At 38.6% G+C, this 19,309-nt stretch overlaps 1 long non-coding RNA gene across 1 annotated transcript in view; it reads right to left on the bottom strand.

Annotated features, from left to right (window-relative positions):
• The window catches only part of LOC119700792, a 55,410-nt gene that overhangs the window by 18,139 nt on the left and 17,962 nt on the right, over positions 1-19,309 (bottom strand). Inside the window, exons 2-3 of the long non-coding RNA XR_005256880.1 lie at positions 4,292-4,435; positions 1,943-2,066 (exon numbers count right to left, since the gene is read on the bottom strand). This is a non-coding gene — a long non-coding RNA (uncharacterized LOC119700792). The remainder of the gene's footprint in view (positions 1-1,942; positions 2,067-4,291; positions 4,436-19,309) is intronic.

Raw genomic sequence — 19,309 nt, 5'->3', positions numbered from 1 at the left:
CGTAAGATGGAATCTTACCTTACCAAGACACATGTTCTGTACTATTGATTAATGAGTCTAGTCCAAAGAATAAATGGTGATAAGAAGGCATTTGGCCACATTCAAATTCCCTAATTGATGTTTTATCAAGACCACTGTGAGGAAAGTTATCTTCCTAAATTATCTCATGAAAAGGACATTTCAATGGGTTGGCTTTCCATGCTTCTATAATGACCACAGAAAAGTCATAATCACTGCAGAAAGCACAACTACCCTTGTTTCTCTTACGGCTTTAGGTGGATTGTATTTTCCCAACATGATCATAGATCTGGAAAAGGTTCACTAAAAATCATTAGTAGCTCCTTTCTTTGGGTTAAATGTATAGAACATGCATGCTGTATGACTGCCATAACTTTTTGGGATACAAAATGCCAGCTTTGAAGACAAGAGGAAGGTGGCACCTCTAGAACTCACGAAAAGAAATCACACCTACAAGATCTAGACCAAACTGGGAAAAGAATGGGAGCTCTTACAGGAACTCTTTCCCACCTTGCAGGAATTCACTTGCATTCTGTAATCCCATTCCAGAGCACCAGCTGGTGTCACTGAATGACATTATCAATTCTGCAAGCAAGGATGAGGAGCTTGGCTCTGAGCAGCTTCCACCTTGCAAACACTGCTGCAGATTCTAGCACGTACCACACATGTGGCATGCAAGTCATTGAGCAAGGATGCTCTGTCTAACAAGCTGTGGCTGGGTGATTATTGCCAAAAAGACTCTGAATCATCAGCAGACTGGGACTGCTGGCACCTACAGTCATTCCAAACTTAACAGATGAAACTCCTGCGGAGGCAATGAATGTACATGTGTTGGGGAAGGTCTCCTGCACGGACTGTGGAAGTTATAAAAGAATGCTCACCAAAAGGTTAAGGTTAACTTTTTACCACAGTGTGCAAGGTCATTTCAATCAGGACAAATAAAAGAGATTTATTATGTAATTTAAAATAATCTTGATAGGCTGGGGTTTACCTCCCTGAACCTTAACTTTAGACTTTTAACCCTCCAGATGGTGATTCATCCCATCTCTGTTGAAAGGGAATGAATCAACCTCTGTTTTAGTGCTTTCTCTGTTGATTACAAGAAGGGCTGACATGATTAGCTTATACTTTACCACTCTTTTGAACACAGGTTAATCCGCCCATTCTGTGTTCCAGATGCCATTTTTTCATTGTGGAAAGAAACTCCTATTGTATCTACATAGTGCTGCACAGAACCCTTTAGGACAATAAATATATGCCTTAAGCAGAAAATAATGAGACGATAAAAATAGGGAACCAAACATTGTCTCTGCTCATCTGTTGTTCTACAAAGTTTACTCTGGCCAAAAAAAGCCAGGTTACAAAAAGCCTTTGAAGGCATCATGGTGACTTCATCTCAGGTGGCACAAATAGTTGAAATTTTTTGCATGGGATCACTGACTGCAGAAGTACATAAATTCAATAGTGTTTCATCCTCGCAGAGAGTTTGGGAATATTGAAAGGTGCTTCATTAGTAGCCGTGGTCACTTGTCTTTCCCTTTTCTACCCCTTTTAAATTAAGAGTTCAAATAGGAGTTCAGTAGGAATATCTCCTGTGGAAGGCTGGCAAGCATGATTCCAGCAAGTCACCTGCATTGCTAACTGCAATTAGAAGGAAATGTGTGGCTTTGAAAAAAGCAAACTTCTTTACCTAAGCAGCAACTATTGGAAAGTCCTTTTCCAATTTTTTGTCTATTCTTCTGCTCTGAATAGTTCCTATCTCAATATTTTCCATATTTATTCAATCAAGTGTTATTTTATCGAGATTTATGGTAGATAAACTAGTTATACTGAGAAGAGCATGATTGTTTTCTCATGGTTTAAAGCATTGCTGATTTTTATCATACACTCTATATAAAAAATCATCTCTCTATTGTGAACATACTCAAGTACTTGCTTTTAGTTATTTCCATTTTTCTCCTGGAGTTTAGGATGCATCTCCTCAAAATGGATGACATTTATTTTCTCTTCTTTTCTTCTAACTTAGTTTTCCACTTCAGCTGCACCTACTGCAATGGAAATTTGAAACAGAACAGTGAGAAAATGAAACACAATATATTGAGCTTCCTGCTATCTCACCTTTAGGCTCCCTCTCTAATTTCTTTACAAAAGGCAGGTCTTCTGCTCCATTATTTAGTGGTTTGTACAGAATAGATTCATCATCTCTGAAAATGGTTCTGCTAAATAGGCATTCCTCCAAAAAAGTCCTCCATTAAAATCTCTTCTGTATTTTTTATTCAGTGAGACCTCTTGACATGCAACTACTTAGGAAAAAAAGCCTTGCCACCAGTTCCAAAGCTAAAGTAACGCTGCAAAAGCTGCATCTTCCACAATTCACATGGCCTTTAAGAGGGTTGAATTAGGTCACATATAGAGACAGCTATTGTTAAGCAATACCGTGAGAGTTTGTATATTTACAAGGTAAGGAGAACACAGGCAGTTACTTCTCCTTCCCTCTGCCCCTACCTCCTTGGATTCTTCGCCTTGAACAATTTTAAACTTGCAATGAGATATAGTGCCTTACACATGTGGAATGTGGCAAGAATGTGGGAAGAACATTTAGGGAAGAAATATTCTCTTTAGTACTTGGAACTTTTATCTGGGGGGCTTTTTCAGGGTTTTTTTTTTTTTGGTGTAAGTTTTTCTTCTGTTTTTTCTTGGGTTGGGGTTTTTTTCTTAAATTCCCCTGGTTGTTGAGGATAGATATTACAGTCCCTCTGATTTTTCTGCATGTGCAGTTAAAAATTAAAAGTTTCCATCTAACAAGCTGAAAATGATCTCACTGGAAAACTGCAGTTGTGTTGGAAAAAGGTTTTTTTCTGAGAATATTAGAATCTGGCAGGTTGCTATCTGCAAGCTTGATTGTTTCTATTTTCTTATCTATGGACAGACTCCTGGAAAGCCTGTGCATCATGCTCTATCTTTCTTGATCATGCTCTATCTTTCTTCATTGTAGTTTCCTGGAGAAGGTGGAAAAAGGCACACAAAGCCTCAAGAGTCAGCATTCAGTCTCCCAGAATTTACCCATGGATTTTTATTTTTTGTTGAAGAGTGAAAAGGCAGTAAGTTGTAAATAGAAATTGTTTGAAAGCTTTCTTAAATTTAAATATGTATGTGTTTCATGCATATTTCACAACTTTTTCAATTAGCTATATTTAGCTAAATGGGAAAAAAATCACCTTGATGTAATGCCATTACTATCCCAGAGTTTCTGCAGTATTGAATTTGGCCCTTAAGAATTCATTATTTTTTTCAGATAGATGGCTGCAGTCTATGAATGACACTGTTAATGTGGCCTGGAGAGTATGATCTATGTAGTTTGGTAGGCTATCTCCCTTTAAACCCAAAAACCACACAAGTCCCTCTATGCAGTGCGTGTTTACAGAATCAGAAATTACATAAGGTTATGTTATTCACTATATTCAGCCTAAACTCTGCATATGTGCTTGATAGACTTTGCAGTTACTTGAGAGGCAAAGCAATGCTAATGATTTTTGCCTGATGATTTTAGAATAGTTGCTCAAAACTGTAAAAACCCATGAGAATGTATAAAAAAAATTTTAATTCCCATTTTATTACTTTTTCATTTGCTTTTTCACTCCATACTGCTTTGTGCAAAATTTGAAGCTGTGACAATGTGACCCTAAAGTTGATTGAGATGTGCTACTGACATTGCTAGCTCAAAAGGACAGGAATCTATCTGGAGTCATCTAGTACACATGAGGTAAAGTAAACGAGTTTTTGATTGGATGGTTTCCTCTGAATCAGAGAAATCAGATTTTATTTTGAAATATCTCAAATTTCTGTTCTTAAATTGAGGCTCCACCTCTCATTCATGGTGGAGTTTCTCCTTCAGTTATAAACCAATCTTAATTTTTTTAAGTTAGTCACGAGAAGAAATATTTTGTTGGCATTTTTCTAATTCTGATACTCATGCATACTCTAAGCAATTTTTTAATACAGCTGCAACACAGAAAGTCCTAAGATAAGTGTCGTACAAGGTAATTTCTGTCCCAAACTCAATGCTTCCCTCCTTGTGAAACAATTCCCAAAAAACTGGATAGCTACTACAGCAGAATATATGTATCTCTAAGAAAGAAAATTGAAAACAGATTCTATATACTGTAGTCTATTACTATTTTCTGGGAAAGTAATTATGATGAAACAGCTAGGAGCTTTCATCTTTCTTTTTTTTTCCTTGCCAAGAACAGCTTCTCTCTGTTTTGCTACTTACCTGGTGGATAGAGCTAGAACAAGGTGTTCAATGAAAATTGTCTTTCTAGAGGAAAACAGTTTCTTAAAACTCTTCAATTCATTAAATCTTCTACTTCAGGGTTCTGATCACAATACAAGGTTCTCCTCGTTGGCACAGCTGCACCTGTTGTGTACACAACAGAAATAGGCATAAGAGACAGCTACAAAACAAACCAGGAGACTGACCAGTGTGGGAGACAAGCAGCCCATAACTCAAGCTGTTAACCGTCTTCTTTGGAAGGGCCCCCTTCACAAGGATTATTTTCTTAAATATTTCTGACTAGCCCTATTAAAATTATTCAGTAAAATCAAAGGGCGACATGAAGAGGATGAGGAGGTAAAATTGATGTTCTTTATTACTGGGATCAAAGACCCAGTTTCACAAAGATAGTCTAACAGCTTGTTATCCCTTCTTTATTCACAGCATCCTGTCCTTGGCAGAGAATATACATACATTTTAAAGGTATCACTTTTGAAAATGGTTATATCCCCTCAGAGACACTCTCTGGTACCTTTACAGCTTCATACTAAATTACAGCACTATACTGTCATATGTGTACCACTATATACACACCTATAGGAGTATTTTTTGCATGGAGGAATATTAGTTCTTGTCTGTTCATCTCACTTCCATATTAATACTACCTGTAATAAAACTAACACCTTATAAAAATCTCATAGAACCTCAGCATCAGAACAAGAACAAAACAAATTCATTACTTTTACAAGGAAATGTTTTCACTGTGCAGTTTTAAGCCACTTCAAGTCCAATAATTCTACATATCTCAAGGCGGTCTTGCCTTATAATCCCACTGAAAAAAAAGGAAGAGCTGCCTTCTGAATCAAAGACAAATCTTTACAAGTCAACTTACACGGCTTCCTTTCTGCACTCTGAGAAACCTCCCAAACAGCCAGGCCTCCTGAGCATACATGTCCTCTTTACATGCATTGCTTCAGGTACCAAATTTGGCAACCAAAGAATGGTTTGGGTGGGAAGGGACTGTACAGTTTAGCTGGCAGGTGCAACACTACTGGATATGATAAGGATTTGCCTGTATTCCCATATTGTCCTTACAATTCAGTACTAAAAATGAAAAAGAAAAAAAAAAACCAAACAAACCTAACAAAAAAAAACCCAAACAAATGCACAAAATCAATCAAAACCAAACCAAAACACAACAGGGAATTGATCATGTCTGCTATTTTTTTTTCTTGAAAGAGGCAGAATTCTGAGAATTTTGATTCATTTCAGTAAATAAAGCAGTACTATAGAAATTTCTCACTGGCATCAGCTTCCTGCCATTTTCTAAGAAAGATAAGCCCTTAATGACATTTTCTGTAATCCTTACATTTTCATGTAGGCCCAGTTTCACTATATATTGTCTAAGAAGGGTGTGTGTCTCATCACAATGGTTGCAAGAAATGGCCAATTATTGCTAAATTTGGGTAAGAAAACAACCCTTACAAAGGGACAGTAACATTTCCTAAAACTTTTCCTGTCATAAATTCTTAGCACTTCTGGGCAAGGACATATATGTAGCAATATACAGACACAAGACTCTTAGAGGTGGCCAAAGAGACAAAGAAACAAAGGAGAATGCTCCAGCCACAAGTATCCATAACTTTTACCTTTAACTGCAGACTCCAGAATATTTTTTCAAAGGTAAAACATCATCACTGCCATTTTCCAGATGGGCAAACTCAGGCAAGTTAGTTATTGATTCTTGACAAGTCACTATATTAGGTGACTTGTCAAGAATCAAGAAGCAGCTGAGACACAGGTTTCTCTGCCTGATCCTTCTACTGCCAGGGAGGGAGATTATAGGGGAGCTACAAGTGCTCTTCAAGAGTAGCAGTGGGAGAAATATGCCTGACATACAACTCAACCCTAATACTAATTCTGTACCTCAATGTTCTTTCATGGAATATTTCTTCTGGCTCCTAGAAAAAAACAGGACACAGGGATGAGTGGACACTTGATCTCATTCAGCATCTCTTGGGCTGCAGTCTTAGATATACCTTCTTTAAAGTTTAAATTTAACAGTGTTTGACTACTTCATATTTTAATAATCACAAATCTGAGAATCTTGAAACCAATCTATACTGATTTCTGGGAAAATGCTGGTAGCATTTAAAGCCTGAGGGGAAAAAAATCAAAACAAATTCCTCATTGAAATGAAAACAAATACAAAACAGATGTAAAAAAACCAATTCCAACAAAGTGACATTTCTCCCTGTGTTCGGTTGTAATATGTATAAAAGAAAAGGTAATTATTTAAAAATAATCTCAAAATATTTAAAAAAGGCTTGTTGTGAAGGCATGGGCTTACTCTGAAGAGTGCTGATTTGGTCTGTGGTGAAGACAGGACTCTGGAAATACATCTCATGGTTTCATTATGTCACAGATTTTGGATGACAAAAAGGAGTCACTTGGTTTGCAGCAAGCCTTACTTATATGCTAGAAACACCCATGAACTCAGACATCTGACAGCAATGCAGGCCATTTCTGGCAGGTAATTTACAAGGATGGGAAACTCAGCTTATGTTCAGGGATTAGATATGATGCTACACTTACATTAGCTATACAGAGCTTCCTAAAGAGCACCAGCAAAGTGCTTTCTTTATCAGGAATCTCAGCTGATAATCTGCCCTCGTGCTACTTTCTGGTTTCAGATAGGAGCAAATACAGTGCTCTGAGTAATTTTTTTCACTCATTTTAAGTGGATATTTTAGTTTTCACTTACTGTACCCATTGCTACTTTATCTGCAACGATGCCTTTTTGCCCTGATCCTGCCCTGCAGGGCAAGAGCAAAGGGCTGTAGCCTCTTTTATTTTGGCTCCAAAATTCTGAAAGCTATTCAGACAAAAGACAATGCTTCTTCAGTCCCTATCCTTCTGCCTTTTTAAGTCCCCCTCCAGCCTTGCTTCTGAGCGGCTGCAGGTACGCCTCCCACCCTAATGGTGGCAGAAAAACCCCACACTTCATTCCATTGACTGCAGATAAAGCAGACTGCATTGGGGGAAAGAAACGGGATACATCCTGCCACAGTGTAGGAAAAAAAAAATTAAACCATCGACAAAGTGAGAGATGCTCAATAGATCATTGTGAAAGAAAAGACTGCAACTGTTTAATTTAGAGATGAACTCGTAAGTTACATAAAAGACTGAGGCAAATCTATAAATGATAAAATCAAGAGGCCTTATTGCTCACATAGCCCTGACTAGGGGTAGAAAATACTGGAAGAAATGCTATAAAATTCTTTCCTAACCCTTGGAATTCACTGTCAGAAGACTTGGTATTTTTAGCGTGAAATAACAACAAAACAGATTTGGTATATTTGTGGATGTCTCCTAAACCATTATAGTAGATGTGGAATGAAATCAGTGTGTTCGTGTAACTGGCTTAGAGGTAAAATGTGTTTGCTTAAGAGCCAAGCTAAAATTTGGGTAATGTTTTTGAAAATTCACTTTCTTCTAGTAGACAATTATAAAATTCCCTTGGCACAATCAGCTTTGAGTCAGCCAGAGCCAGTCATGCATCTCCTACACTGATCCTATGGTTACATTACACAATCTGACTAGTTAAATTAAACTGGAGTCACATCAATCACCTGATCCAAACACAGAATATTATTTAAAAAAAGAATACCAAAGCAAAACAATGTTTCTGATTACAAGCAGCAGTCACAAACTTAAGGCTCTGCTATAATAAATCAAATGCATCAGTCTGTGTTTCATGGGACTAAAAAAGAATCTTTTTTTTTTTTTTTTTTTTTTTGAGGCAAAAGACAGTCCAGCATAAGCAACTCAGGAATCTGCTTGTTATAGATCCACCTATGGTGAAATCATCACTAATTAATGTTAGTAACATTTTCATTCCTCCTACTTCCTAAGTGTGTACATCTGTCAGAACAATTGATCCCTTGCAGGAGTGACAGGAGGAGCACTGAATTTTCTCATTATGATCAAAATATGCTGAGTGATTATAACTTACCACATCTGATACCAAGCCTTAGCTCCTCAAAATTTATTGATATAATTTATTTTCAGAAATGATGAAAATGGGGTAACAGACATTCAACACGAAACTGGAGCTCCTTCACATCACAGAATTCATGAGTAAGGTTAAGTTGAAAAAAAAAATTGAATTTGTTAAATTGAATGGACTATAAAGACACTGTGCAAAAGAAATCCTTGTCCTCTTGTCTGGGTACTATCCATACTGCCATAAAGCCCATGCAACAACTCTAGGACATGATGAAACACAGCATCAACTAAAGTTAGTTTGGCAGGGATTTCTGGAAGCTGCCCAGCCTGACATGGGACACAATGTTATACAGGTTGAGTCATATTTTTTATTCCTCACAGTTCCTTTTCTTCCAGATAGTGCTTTCAAAATAGTCATCTTTACCCTATTTTTAACTCCATCCTAATTTTTACTGTTTCTGCCTCCTTTTCCATATCTCACTTGCTCAAGGCAAAGATTTCACAATTAAAAACCACATTTGTGAAGTGGACAAAACGGTTACCAAAGACAGAAAGTGTCAAGACAAGAGTCAAAAAGCACCAAACCCCTGGGAAACAATCTGGTTAAAACATACCTGCTACTGTAGGTTGTCTTAGGATCACTGGATAGGAAATAGGCATTTGTCTCCAATCATGGCCGTGGGCAGAGGGAGCCCCCGTGCATTACTGAGCAGGAGCCTGCAAAGCTGACATCAAACAATGCCTCACCCGTGTCTGAAAGGTGCAGACAGGGGTCAGCTCTGTGACTACCAGTGGTGATTTAAAGCACATGTGTAATTGGAAACACAAATGGGAGCTTGTGTTGTTTGGCTTTAACAAGGAGCTTTTGAGAATGGCACCATGTGACTGCACAAAGAGCAAAACCACCAATCAGCCCTGCAAAGAAGGAGTTACAGAATGGGATAAGGGAGTTTTCCTCCACCAGGCTGTAGGAACTCAAGAGCTCCTTGCAGATCTGTCGGAACTCAGAATGTCCCACAGACATTCTCGGACGTTCCAGACCCAGGTCAAAAGCATCTGAGACCCTGGCATGCAGCCAGAGACCCCTGTGGCTTTGAATCTGACCCATGGAACAGTTTACCAACTTTGCAGGAAGAACAAGAAGTCACAAAAGTTTAGATATTGTAGTAGAAGTAGTCATGAAGTAAAGGGTAGGATTTCTGAGTGCTGTACAGGGGGGTTTTAAGCCTTGTACGCAGGGGTCCAAGTTTTGTACATGGGGGTCAGGAGATCTAAGATGGAGGGGCTTGGGTGTGCCCTGTCCTCTTTCTTTCTCCTTCCTAGCCTCCATGTCTTTGGTGATGTTGGCACTCACAGATTGGTTTAGAGTAGAAAGTCACCATTCAATATAGATAGTAGGTATTGGGGAAAAAGTATAAACATGTAGTACGTAATATATGATATAAAAGATGGCACCAGCCCCCTGGGAGGGCAGTGTGCCTTTGTCTGAGCTGCTGAACGGGCCACGGCAGTTCAGGAGAAGAATCTTGTAGATAACCAACAATAAACAACCTTGAGACCGGACAACAGAAGACTACTGAGTCTTTCTTCGAAGGCACGGGTTGGAGGAGGGACTTTTCCATCTTTCGGGATCATCCCAATCTGGGGGTGAAACCCCACACAGATCCAAAATGCAGCACATTTGGCTGCACACAGCTGCTGGCACATCCAGCATGAACTCCTGTTCCTGTGAGAGGGACTGTCACCTTACATGTAAGAAGCCACAAAGAAAGAGATACAATTTGAACCTTAATAGTATTTATCCTCATCTGCCACGAAGAAGATGTCAAATGCCTCAAGGTCTGAGTGTTTGGAAGAGGCCTGAAGCCTTTACAGTCTGATGCTGCTTTAGAAGTGCCACTGCAGCTCAGGTTCTTGGCTTTTTAATAAGGAGGCCATTCATCTCCTAGTCCCTGAAAAGGCTGAAGGTCTTCAAGCTTCTGATGGTTATGAGAAGCATAATCTCATGTGCATGTTAAGCAGAAACATTCATTGCATCAGAGGGTTCAAGCTTACTTGCTTCTGTCTAAATTTCCTAGTTGTTCCTCTGCACAGCAGTTGCAGGTTCCCCCTTTATGATATCCTTATTTTCTATTATTTATTGTGTCACATTTGATTGGTTTGGCCATTAACTTTGTTCAATTAAGATCAATGGCAGTTTCAGCATTATTTTTAATTATTTTGAATTGCAGCAGTCACACACCTTCTCTGTAAGTTTAAATTTATTCAACCACCCTTTTTACTAGCATTTTCCCATACCCCTTTTCATTCTTGTTGAACCTCAATTAATTCTGCATTATCCTTTTTATGATTAAGTACCTAGAACTGAACATAGCTTTTAAAGTAAAGTAGAGCTACTAATATAAATAAATAATGGCATTTATGATTGTTTCTATATTATTATTTATCCTCCTGCATCCTCCTATTTTTTCGTCTTCTCCTACCAAAGCTGCAGATCAAACAAAAGACTGTATGGATATGCCAAAAATTCTTTGGTTAAATTGCTTCAAGATTTCATTCTTCTAACTTTACCTCATAGCCTAAGGCAGAATCTTTTTGACTCTGAATTCCTAAAAGCCCCCTAGACAGCAGCCATATGTAATGTTGCTGCAACATTCGTGCAGAAGATGGACAATAGAGTTGTACAAGCTAACCACAACATTTTGAAATACCATCCCTTGTTCCATATGACTAGACTAGAGGCTGCCAAAGAAGAACAGAGTGTAGGAGGAGGATCTTCAAAAGCTGTTAGCTTTAGACTGAAATCCATAATACCCAGTGGGAAGCTCTTATAAGTGAAAGGTTCTCCATGTAAACATGCACGCTTCCAAAGACTTGCTGAACGAACATGCTGCTGGAAAGCCAGAATTTTGTTTCTTGAGTTCTTTCCTCTTTCAGGAAATAGCTGTGTTAAGGTCAGGAAATTTTCAAAATTCTAGTCTAACTAGTGCTTTCTCAAGGGACAATACTGAAGAATGCTGTTTTCTGAAAATATAAGGAAGTCTTCTTCACCAAGAACTTGACACATATTACTGTTCAACACCAAGGGTTTTCTCCCATCTCACAGTTTTCCATGAATGTGAATTCTTGTCTCATGTTACTTGAGTATTTTGGAGAGGAAAACCAGAGTATTCAATTTATTTGGCTTCTCCAGGCATGGATATTCTTCAAGTATAACTTCCAACATTGTCCTGCTTTCTGTTGGTTCATTTTTGATCTGAATAAATCAAAGTGATGTACACAGTTTTGTACCCCTGGCTAGCTTTAGAGAAGCCCAGTGCTTTGCTCAGCCCTGCTGGGATTTACTTTTGTATGCACACTTGATTTTCCTGGAAATTTGAATTTCTCTTTGTCTGATACAATTTCATGGCTGTGGCAAACCCACACAGTTCAGCATGAGGTTGGAAACTGTTGCTATCCTAGTGCCAAGAGATAATTAGCTCAGCAATGTTAACACACATGCTTGGCATTCATTATCAGACAGGGTGGGAACAGAATGCAGCAAGATTTCCACCACAGTTGTCCACTGACCCTGCTGTCTGCTCTGTCCCAGCTGCCCACACTTCCACTCCTCCTCTGCAGCCATGGCATCAGTTTGTGCAGGTACCAAGTGCCAGGAAGCACTAAACACATGCATCCATTCTTCTTCCTCTTCCAGGGCACCTTTCCTTCCCCTCTCCCCAACATCTGTGTACTGCCCAGCTCCCCTTCTATCCGTGTTGACCAGCAGCAGCCCACAGACTTGTTTTCTGCTTTCTAGGAAGAGCAAATGGAGCTCGGAAGGATGCACATGAAAATCTCCATCCTTAAAATGAAAGCTCACTGACAAGACCAGCAGAGGTGATATTTAAATGCCTGTGTTTCAAAAGCTCTGTGTTGTAAAGCCACAGTTTTCCATGTTTGGTGCATTTGACCAAGGAAGACTGAAGGGACTTGTCTAAAACAGAAAACAGTTTTGCACACTGTTTACTGACTAAGTAAAACAATGTCAAGTGCTTTGTGCCTCAGAAGGGGATGAAATCCACTTTCTTGGAAGCAATACCTGTGGGGTTTACAGACTCCAGCCACAAATCTTTCCTTCCAAGCAACTCCTTTTAGCCCTTGATCATGATGTTAAAAATCCCAAGAGAGGCCTGACACAGTAATTGTTATTAATTATCATTAGTTCATCTCTTTATGACCTTTTTCTCTGAGAAAATGGCTGCCCATTACTTGGTGAACATTTCAGATGACAGTGCAATTTCCTGGACAGCCTTGATGTTGTAACAGTTACCTGAAATAATAATTTATGTACAGTTCTGCCTGCCTGTCTACATTGTTTTATACAGTGGAGAGAAAGAGATGATTCATTCCAAAGAAAAAAGAAACCCCCTCCAAAAAAACCCAAACCAAACCAAAACAAAACACCGCAACAAAGGAAGAACATCCTCACTATTACAAAACCACAAACCAAAAACCCCTAGCATGACATATGTCCTTGAACTGAAAATATTTGATATTATTTCTATTGAGACTGTGGTAGGTTTGGTTAATCCCTGTGAGGGGATTTCATATTATATAAACAGTTCTTATTATTACACAATACATTTTCTAATACATCCCAATTAAGCAGTTCCCCAAGGGAATAAAAAGAACTCTTTCGTACTTGGAAGTACAACAAGTAAGCCAGATTGAAAGTCATATTATAAATCTCGAAGCAACAATATTTTTTAAAAACAACACACAACAAACCTTCTCTGGCTTGGGAGCAACAGCAAATATGTTACTATATAACAGCAAGTATGCTACAATGTATGGGAGGAAAAAGAAAAAGGAGAATAAACCTAATGCTTCTGCAAAAGTTATGCAGTACATAGATTTAAAAAAACATACAGCAGTCCCAGACATTCCAATATTAATTTACTGAGCTCATCTGAAATACCATGGAAACCCTTAGGAAACTCAGGTCTAAATGCTTGTGTCTGAGATGCTGGACAGTTATTTCATTTGGAAAGTCAATGGCAAATCCTAATTTTTGAGGCTGGTGTGCACCTACAGGTCTTGCCCACTTTATCTCGGATAAAGAAATTGTGCTTGCAATTTAACTCTTCTACATCTTTGGCTACAGAAGCAATGACTGCCAGTCAACTCTGAGCCTAATTTGATCAATATTTTTTAACAAAATGTACAGAACTGGAAGAGATTCATAAAATCTCAAAGAAACCAACCCATTTATATGCATGTGTTTAACTATCCTAACCCTATAGAAGTAATATTTACTTATGATAGAAGGAAGAGAGAGAATTTCAAAGTGGAAAGGGAAGAATTAAAATGCAGAAATGGAAATTACTCTTGATTGTGTGATGAAAATCATTCTCACTGCATCTCACTGTCAAGGAGGTCAGTCTAGTTAGCACCAGTATGTGAAAGATTTGGAACAACTGCAAATCTTGTACCTGTAGGGCTGAGGCAAAACAGAAGTGGAAAAAACCCTCTAGTAGTAAATCCACTGCCATTTTATTTGCAGTGCACCTTCTTTAAATTCCAAGCAGATACAAACAAACTGCATGTTAGTTCTCTCTGTAGGAATATTTGTTTTGGAGTGGGATCAGCAGTATTCCCTAATCCCCATTTTTATTAGTAGTCCACAGAAAAATTTCAAAGTGACAGTTATAAAGTACGGAACCCCACTACATCAGCAGAAAGCACATCAACACACCAAGCAGCAATTCTTCCCCTAAAGCCACACTGCTTTATGTAGGAGACATTTCCTATTCAGGCAGCCCCTTAGAGAACTGGACAGCATTTGGGATAATTCCCAAATATCAAATACAAAGTAGGCAGAAGTTAAAGAAGACAGTCAGCCAAAATATTTCTCTTTCTTTAACCCTGAGAAAGAATCCTTTGAAAAGTGCCAGGGCAGAATCTGTCCATCCTGATTATTTTGAATAATCCTTTGTTCCACCGAGCCTACCCATTGAACTGAAACTGGAAATACTAAGAATCTCCATTAACTCTGTTGGGCTGAGGGGAATAAATATGAGAAGAAAGAATGAAAATCATGTTATAAACTGTAAAAAAAAAACCCTAAACCAAACAAACAAGTAATGAATGGACCAAAGACAAATATGTTACAGGGAAAAATAAAATGAAAATCTTCTTTCTTTTCATTTTTTCTTTCCTCCACTTCCTGTATTAAAAGCAGAGGGCTGTTTTTCCACTCAGAAATGCCTCTTTACAATAAGCATGTCCAGGCCCGATTAGAAAACTGTTTTTCCCAACATCATTTGGCTTTAGTTGAATTGCTATGGTTTCCCACCCTTCCTATGAATCAGCACTCCTTTTCCATCATCCATCACTTTCCACACAGTCTGCACTCTTCTTTCTGCCCAGGGCCTAAAAGAAATAAAGCACTGGCTTATACATCTGCCTTTTTCTGAGGTCCTTTATACCCACTAAGGAATGTACATCTAAAAAAGCAACAAGATGCACTTCTCTTACTTTGGAGAAATTAGGACATGTTGAATATTAAAATATTTTCTCAGAGCTATGCAAAATATCTTAATGTTTAAATATTTACATATTATAATAGAACTTAGTTCCAAATAAGTTTTAGAGATCCTTTGCTTAGGGCTCCATATAATGTGGCCAAAACATAAAGAGAACACCCTAGAATAACAAGCAATTGATGGATGGAATAGGAAAAGTAATGAAAAAGAAAATAAAAATTTATGGAAGAATAATTGGAATGTTAGTGAGTTTAAAACCTTGTTCTTATTATTTTTCAGTACTTTGTCCTTACCAAAATAGTACAGAAATAGAAACAAAGGCATGGAGTGGATTTGTGGCATCTGTGAGTCTGCCCCACAAATTATAGTTAAATGAGAGAAGCAATTCAGAGGACAGGACAAACTGAAGCAGAAGCTTCAGAAACAAGGACAAAAGAGATTAAACCTTTTAATGGAAGGCAGAGGAACTAGAAACAGCAGAACAGGTGATTTTTCCTTGTAAAATTCATCACTGGTGCTGCCAGGGTGAAACTCTTTCACCCTTCACAGGCTCAGCCAACCATAACAAGGACACGGGCTCAGCCTGTGAGAGACCAGTAGCAAAAAATGTTTAGTATAGCACAGACTGATTCTCTAAAAGGCTGAAACAAAATCTAGAACAAACTTGGTTCTTGTTTTAGCTGAGTGCTGACTGCTGCTCCCTGAGAATCTCAGACAGAGCCCCAGATTGCATCCTGCAAACTTCAGTGGGCAAGAAAATCAGGACGTTGTGAGAAACACAGCCAAGTGTAGGATGGGTTAGACCAAAATGAGAATAATAGAGGAGCTGTTCAACAGGGCAAGGTTTCAAAGAAAAAAGCATCCAGTGTGCCACCAGGCCCCTGCACTGCTGAGGGCAGAGAGAGAGACAAAAGCTGTAGGTCAGCTTCTACAGAAGTAACAAATGGCAGTAGCTAGAATAAAAGAAAATAGAAGGCATAAAGAGATAAACTCTCTGTGAAAAATAAGTCAGGCCTGGCATTCAGATGTAATTGCTGAAGGCCATGCTACTGACGAAGGCCACTGATTGGCATCTTTTAAAATTTATCTATTTCAAGTTGAAATCACCATTAAAAGCCAAAATACTGTATTTTATTTTCACGGGGACCTAATCAATATTAATATGCACAAATATCTGAAAGAATGGTGCGAGTTAGATGGTGCGAGGCTCTTTTCAGTGGTACACAGTGACAGGATCAGAGGCAGTAGACACAAACTGAAACAAGGAGGTTACTTACCCTCTGAAAACAAGAAAACTCTTTTCACTGTGATTGTGACAGCAGTGGCTCAGGTGCCCAGGTATCCTAGAGAAACCCTCTGGAGTGTCCCACTTCAGAGATATTCCTGATATTCCTGATAATCCTGAATCACCTGCTGAGGCAGGGGGGCTGGACCAAGATGACCTCCAGTGGTTCCTTTCAGCCCCAACCATTCTGTTATTCTCTTTTACAATAATGAATCAGTTAATAACTTTCATTTTACATAAAAAACAATAATGTTCTCAGAAAATGCCCTCCTTTGTATCTTTAAGCGGGATGTTACTTAACACAGGTTGCCTTTAGACTTCTTAGTACTGAAAACAGAGACAAAAGAACATGTTCAAAATGGATGAAAGAACTGACACTAAATACCTACCCCCACAGGTCACTGGAATTTTTAGTTCATATATATTTTCACATGGCAACTGTGCTCTCTTTGCTCTCACTACATGTTGCAAAGAGAATCATAAATGCTTTTGAAAGGTTAATAGTTGGTTAGCAGATACTTTAGGGTATGCTACCAACAAGAGAAGCATACGTAGTATGTGTTCATGAAAATGTCAGTGGGAAATGTTACACACAATTAAAAGCAACCTATTGACTTCTTGAAACTTAAAACAAGGTATTAAACATCTATGAGTAATTAATATCTTTAAATAAAATATTTCTGTACACATATTAATGCTATTTGTGCCTACTTTCTCATACCAATAGCTGAAATAAACCTTCATTTCTTATGATATCCTCTACTCATTTCATACAAGAGATTTAAAATAAGTGTTTCTAACTGGACAGGTGAATTCCCAGACTGAAAGGTTTTTCTTCACTTCTTTTCTTTTCCAGACCTGGTAACATTTTACTTCCAGTGCATCCCCAAACCAAACACAACATCCTTGAAAAGTGAAACAGGAAGTATCAACTGTCCGTTACAATTAAGGACAAAATGAAAATACTGTGTTAGGTATTACTCAAATATCTTCTGCTTTTCCTTTAAAAAATGTGTTAATTTAGCATGACAGCACTGAGGACTGCTAGGGTTTTCATGATGCTTCATTGTATCTGAAAAGAATAATAAGACGAAAAAGTGTTTAACCTTTCTCTTTGGTGAACATAGATCTTACTGTCAGCTTTGGAAGCAATAAAAATATGATTTTTCAGTGAGCTTGATTGGTAGTGACAGAATACAGGAATAGTTGGGGTTGGAATCATAGATATTGTGTGAGGTTTAAGGGGAAATGATTTCTAAATTAAACTAGCCAAGGTGACAAATATTTAACTTGTCATCAGCTAACTGATATCCAGGTAGAATGGGAGAGGGGGGATGTGGATGGATTTTATGCATAGAATCCAAATAGAATAAAGCTGATCCAGGCATTGTTTTGTATATTATCATTTCATTCTTTCCCGATAAGCAGGATACCTGGGAAAATTCTCTCAAAACCTAGAAAAATAGGAATGCTTCTTTTCTTCAGATGTTCATTGAAGATAGAGGTACACAGGGAGAGATACAGATGCATAAATGTACTTACACATTGAAACTCACAGAGAAAATATGTGCTGAAGTGGTGTGATAGAAAATCTTGAATTCATATGCTACGCCCACGTGGCAGACACCAGCAAAGTGGCCATAACATTCCAAACACATGCACACAGATTCCTTATTCTACATAAGTCTCATTATGAGTTCTGCATATGCCATATTTTTACAGTTCATCTATTTTAAAGAATTTCAAGCAGTTATAGCTATTATGTGTCCCTCTGCCTAATCATCAAGAGCCTTTGTTACTATCAGTTCAGATACTGCAGCCAGGCAAAAATATCTCTCCAACGTTTTAGACATCTCTGACTTTTTGACATCTTGCTAATAGGTAATGGTGTGAACATACCAAACCAGTATCTTTGATGCTGACAGGGTGAAATCATATGCAGGGTACCAGTGTATGGTGTGCACTTCCACCACCTGTCAGAAATCCCTGCCTTTAGGATTTTGGACTTCTGTTCTGTGACTAGGCAAGGAGCAGATTTTGCCTGTCCTGGGCCTTAGTGAGCTCTGGAGGGAGAGAAAAGGGATTAGAAAGAAACTGCAGTTGAAGTCACTGTGAGGGAAATAGCCTGGGTAGATTTTAATTAGAAATGTTAAATGCAATTATGCAATTCTTTGCCTAGCCTTGCAGCTCATCACTGCAGCTATTAACAGAGAGGGGTACAACCTACTCCTCTAGTTCTGCACCTCCCAGTTGTCCCTCCCCACTACCAAATCAGGAAAGTAAGGATGAAAGTCTCTCTGCTTTCCATGTCAGTTGCCAGAGATTGTCTGGCAGTGCTGTGGAAGAGTAGCTGGGAAAGTTTTGTTCAACCCTGCATGGCAAAGTGCCTCTTGTGGGCCACTTGGAGGGCAGATGCGGAATTCATATGCCTACCCCTCCTTTGGCTGTTCCTGGGGCACTGCCCCTGTGAGTGCTTAGAACAGCGAGAGTCCTCAGGGGATTGCAGTGCAGCACACAAGGAAACCTCTATTAAGCTCACTCCAAGACAGATTTGTCAGACACTTTAAACTTGGACACAAAATTTGCCTGAAACACATCTCTTTGAGACCAGCCAGCCATGCTGTAAGTTCTCTTCAGAGGCACAAAGTGCAGTTTTTTCTGGGAACAGCTAAAACTTTACAGAAAAAAGAAAAAAAAAAGGCCACAGAATTAATTCCTCCCTAATTTAATTAATCATTTTAGCTGTGACTTAAATATAAGGCAAATGTAATAAAAACATCAGGTTGAGACAAACTGCTGTCAAAAGTTTTGGCTGGAGGCCTTAAAATGTGGCAAAGTTGCACAGAGCTGAGTATTGGCAGCTGTACTTGTCATGTCTGTTTATGGCACCACTGCCATACAGTGTTCTGCACATCACAGGCATTTTAAAGAACTGTGTGCTCCATGCCCACCACAATCTCAGTTTTTGGAGGCCTGAAGCCTTTCCAGTCCTGAAATCTCTTAACAGTTCCCATGGAGCAAATATGTTTTTGAAAGTGGAAGGCTGTTTAAAAATTTCCAGAAAGTGACAATCCTCCTGATATCAGCCATGCAGCCACTTTGGAAACATTTGGATTCCCACTGAGGTAGAGATCTGACTCCTGAAAATGCACTTTAAACAGCTAAAATTCCTGAAAGTGACAGGAAGGTTAAAAGCGT

The sequence above is a fragment of the Motacilla alba genome, chromosome 4, assembly GCF_015832195.1.
Source record: "Motacilla alba alba isolate MOTALB_02 chromosome 4, Motacilla_alba_V1.0_pri, whole genome shotgun sequence".
In the NCBI taxonomy this organism is placed as follows: Eukaryota; Metazoa; Chordata; class Aves; order Passeriformes; family Motacillidae; genus Motacilla; species Motacilla alba.
Note: the sequence above shows the minus strand (reverse complement) of the source record. Positions and strands in the feature narration are given on the sequence as shown.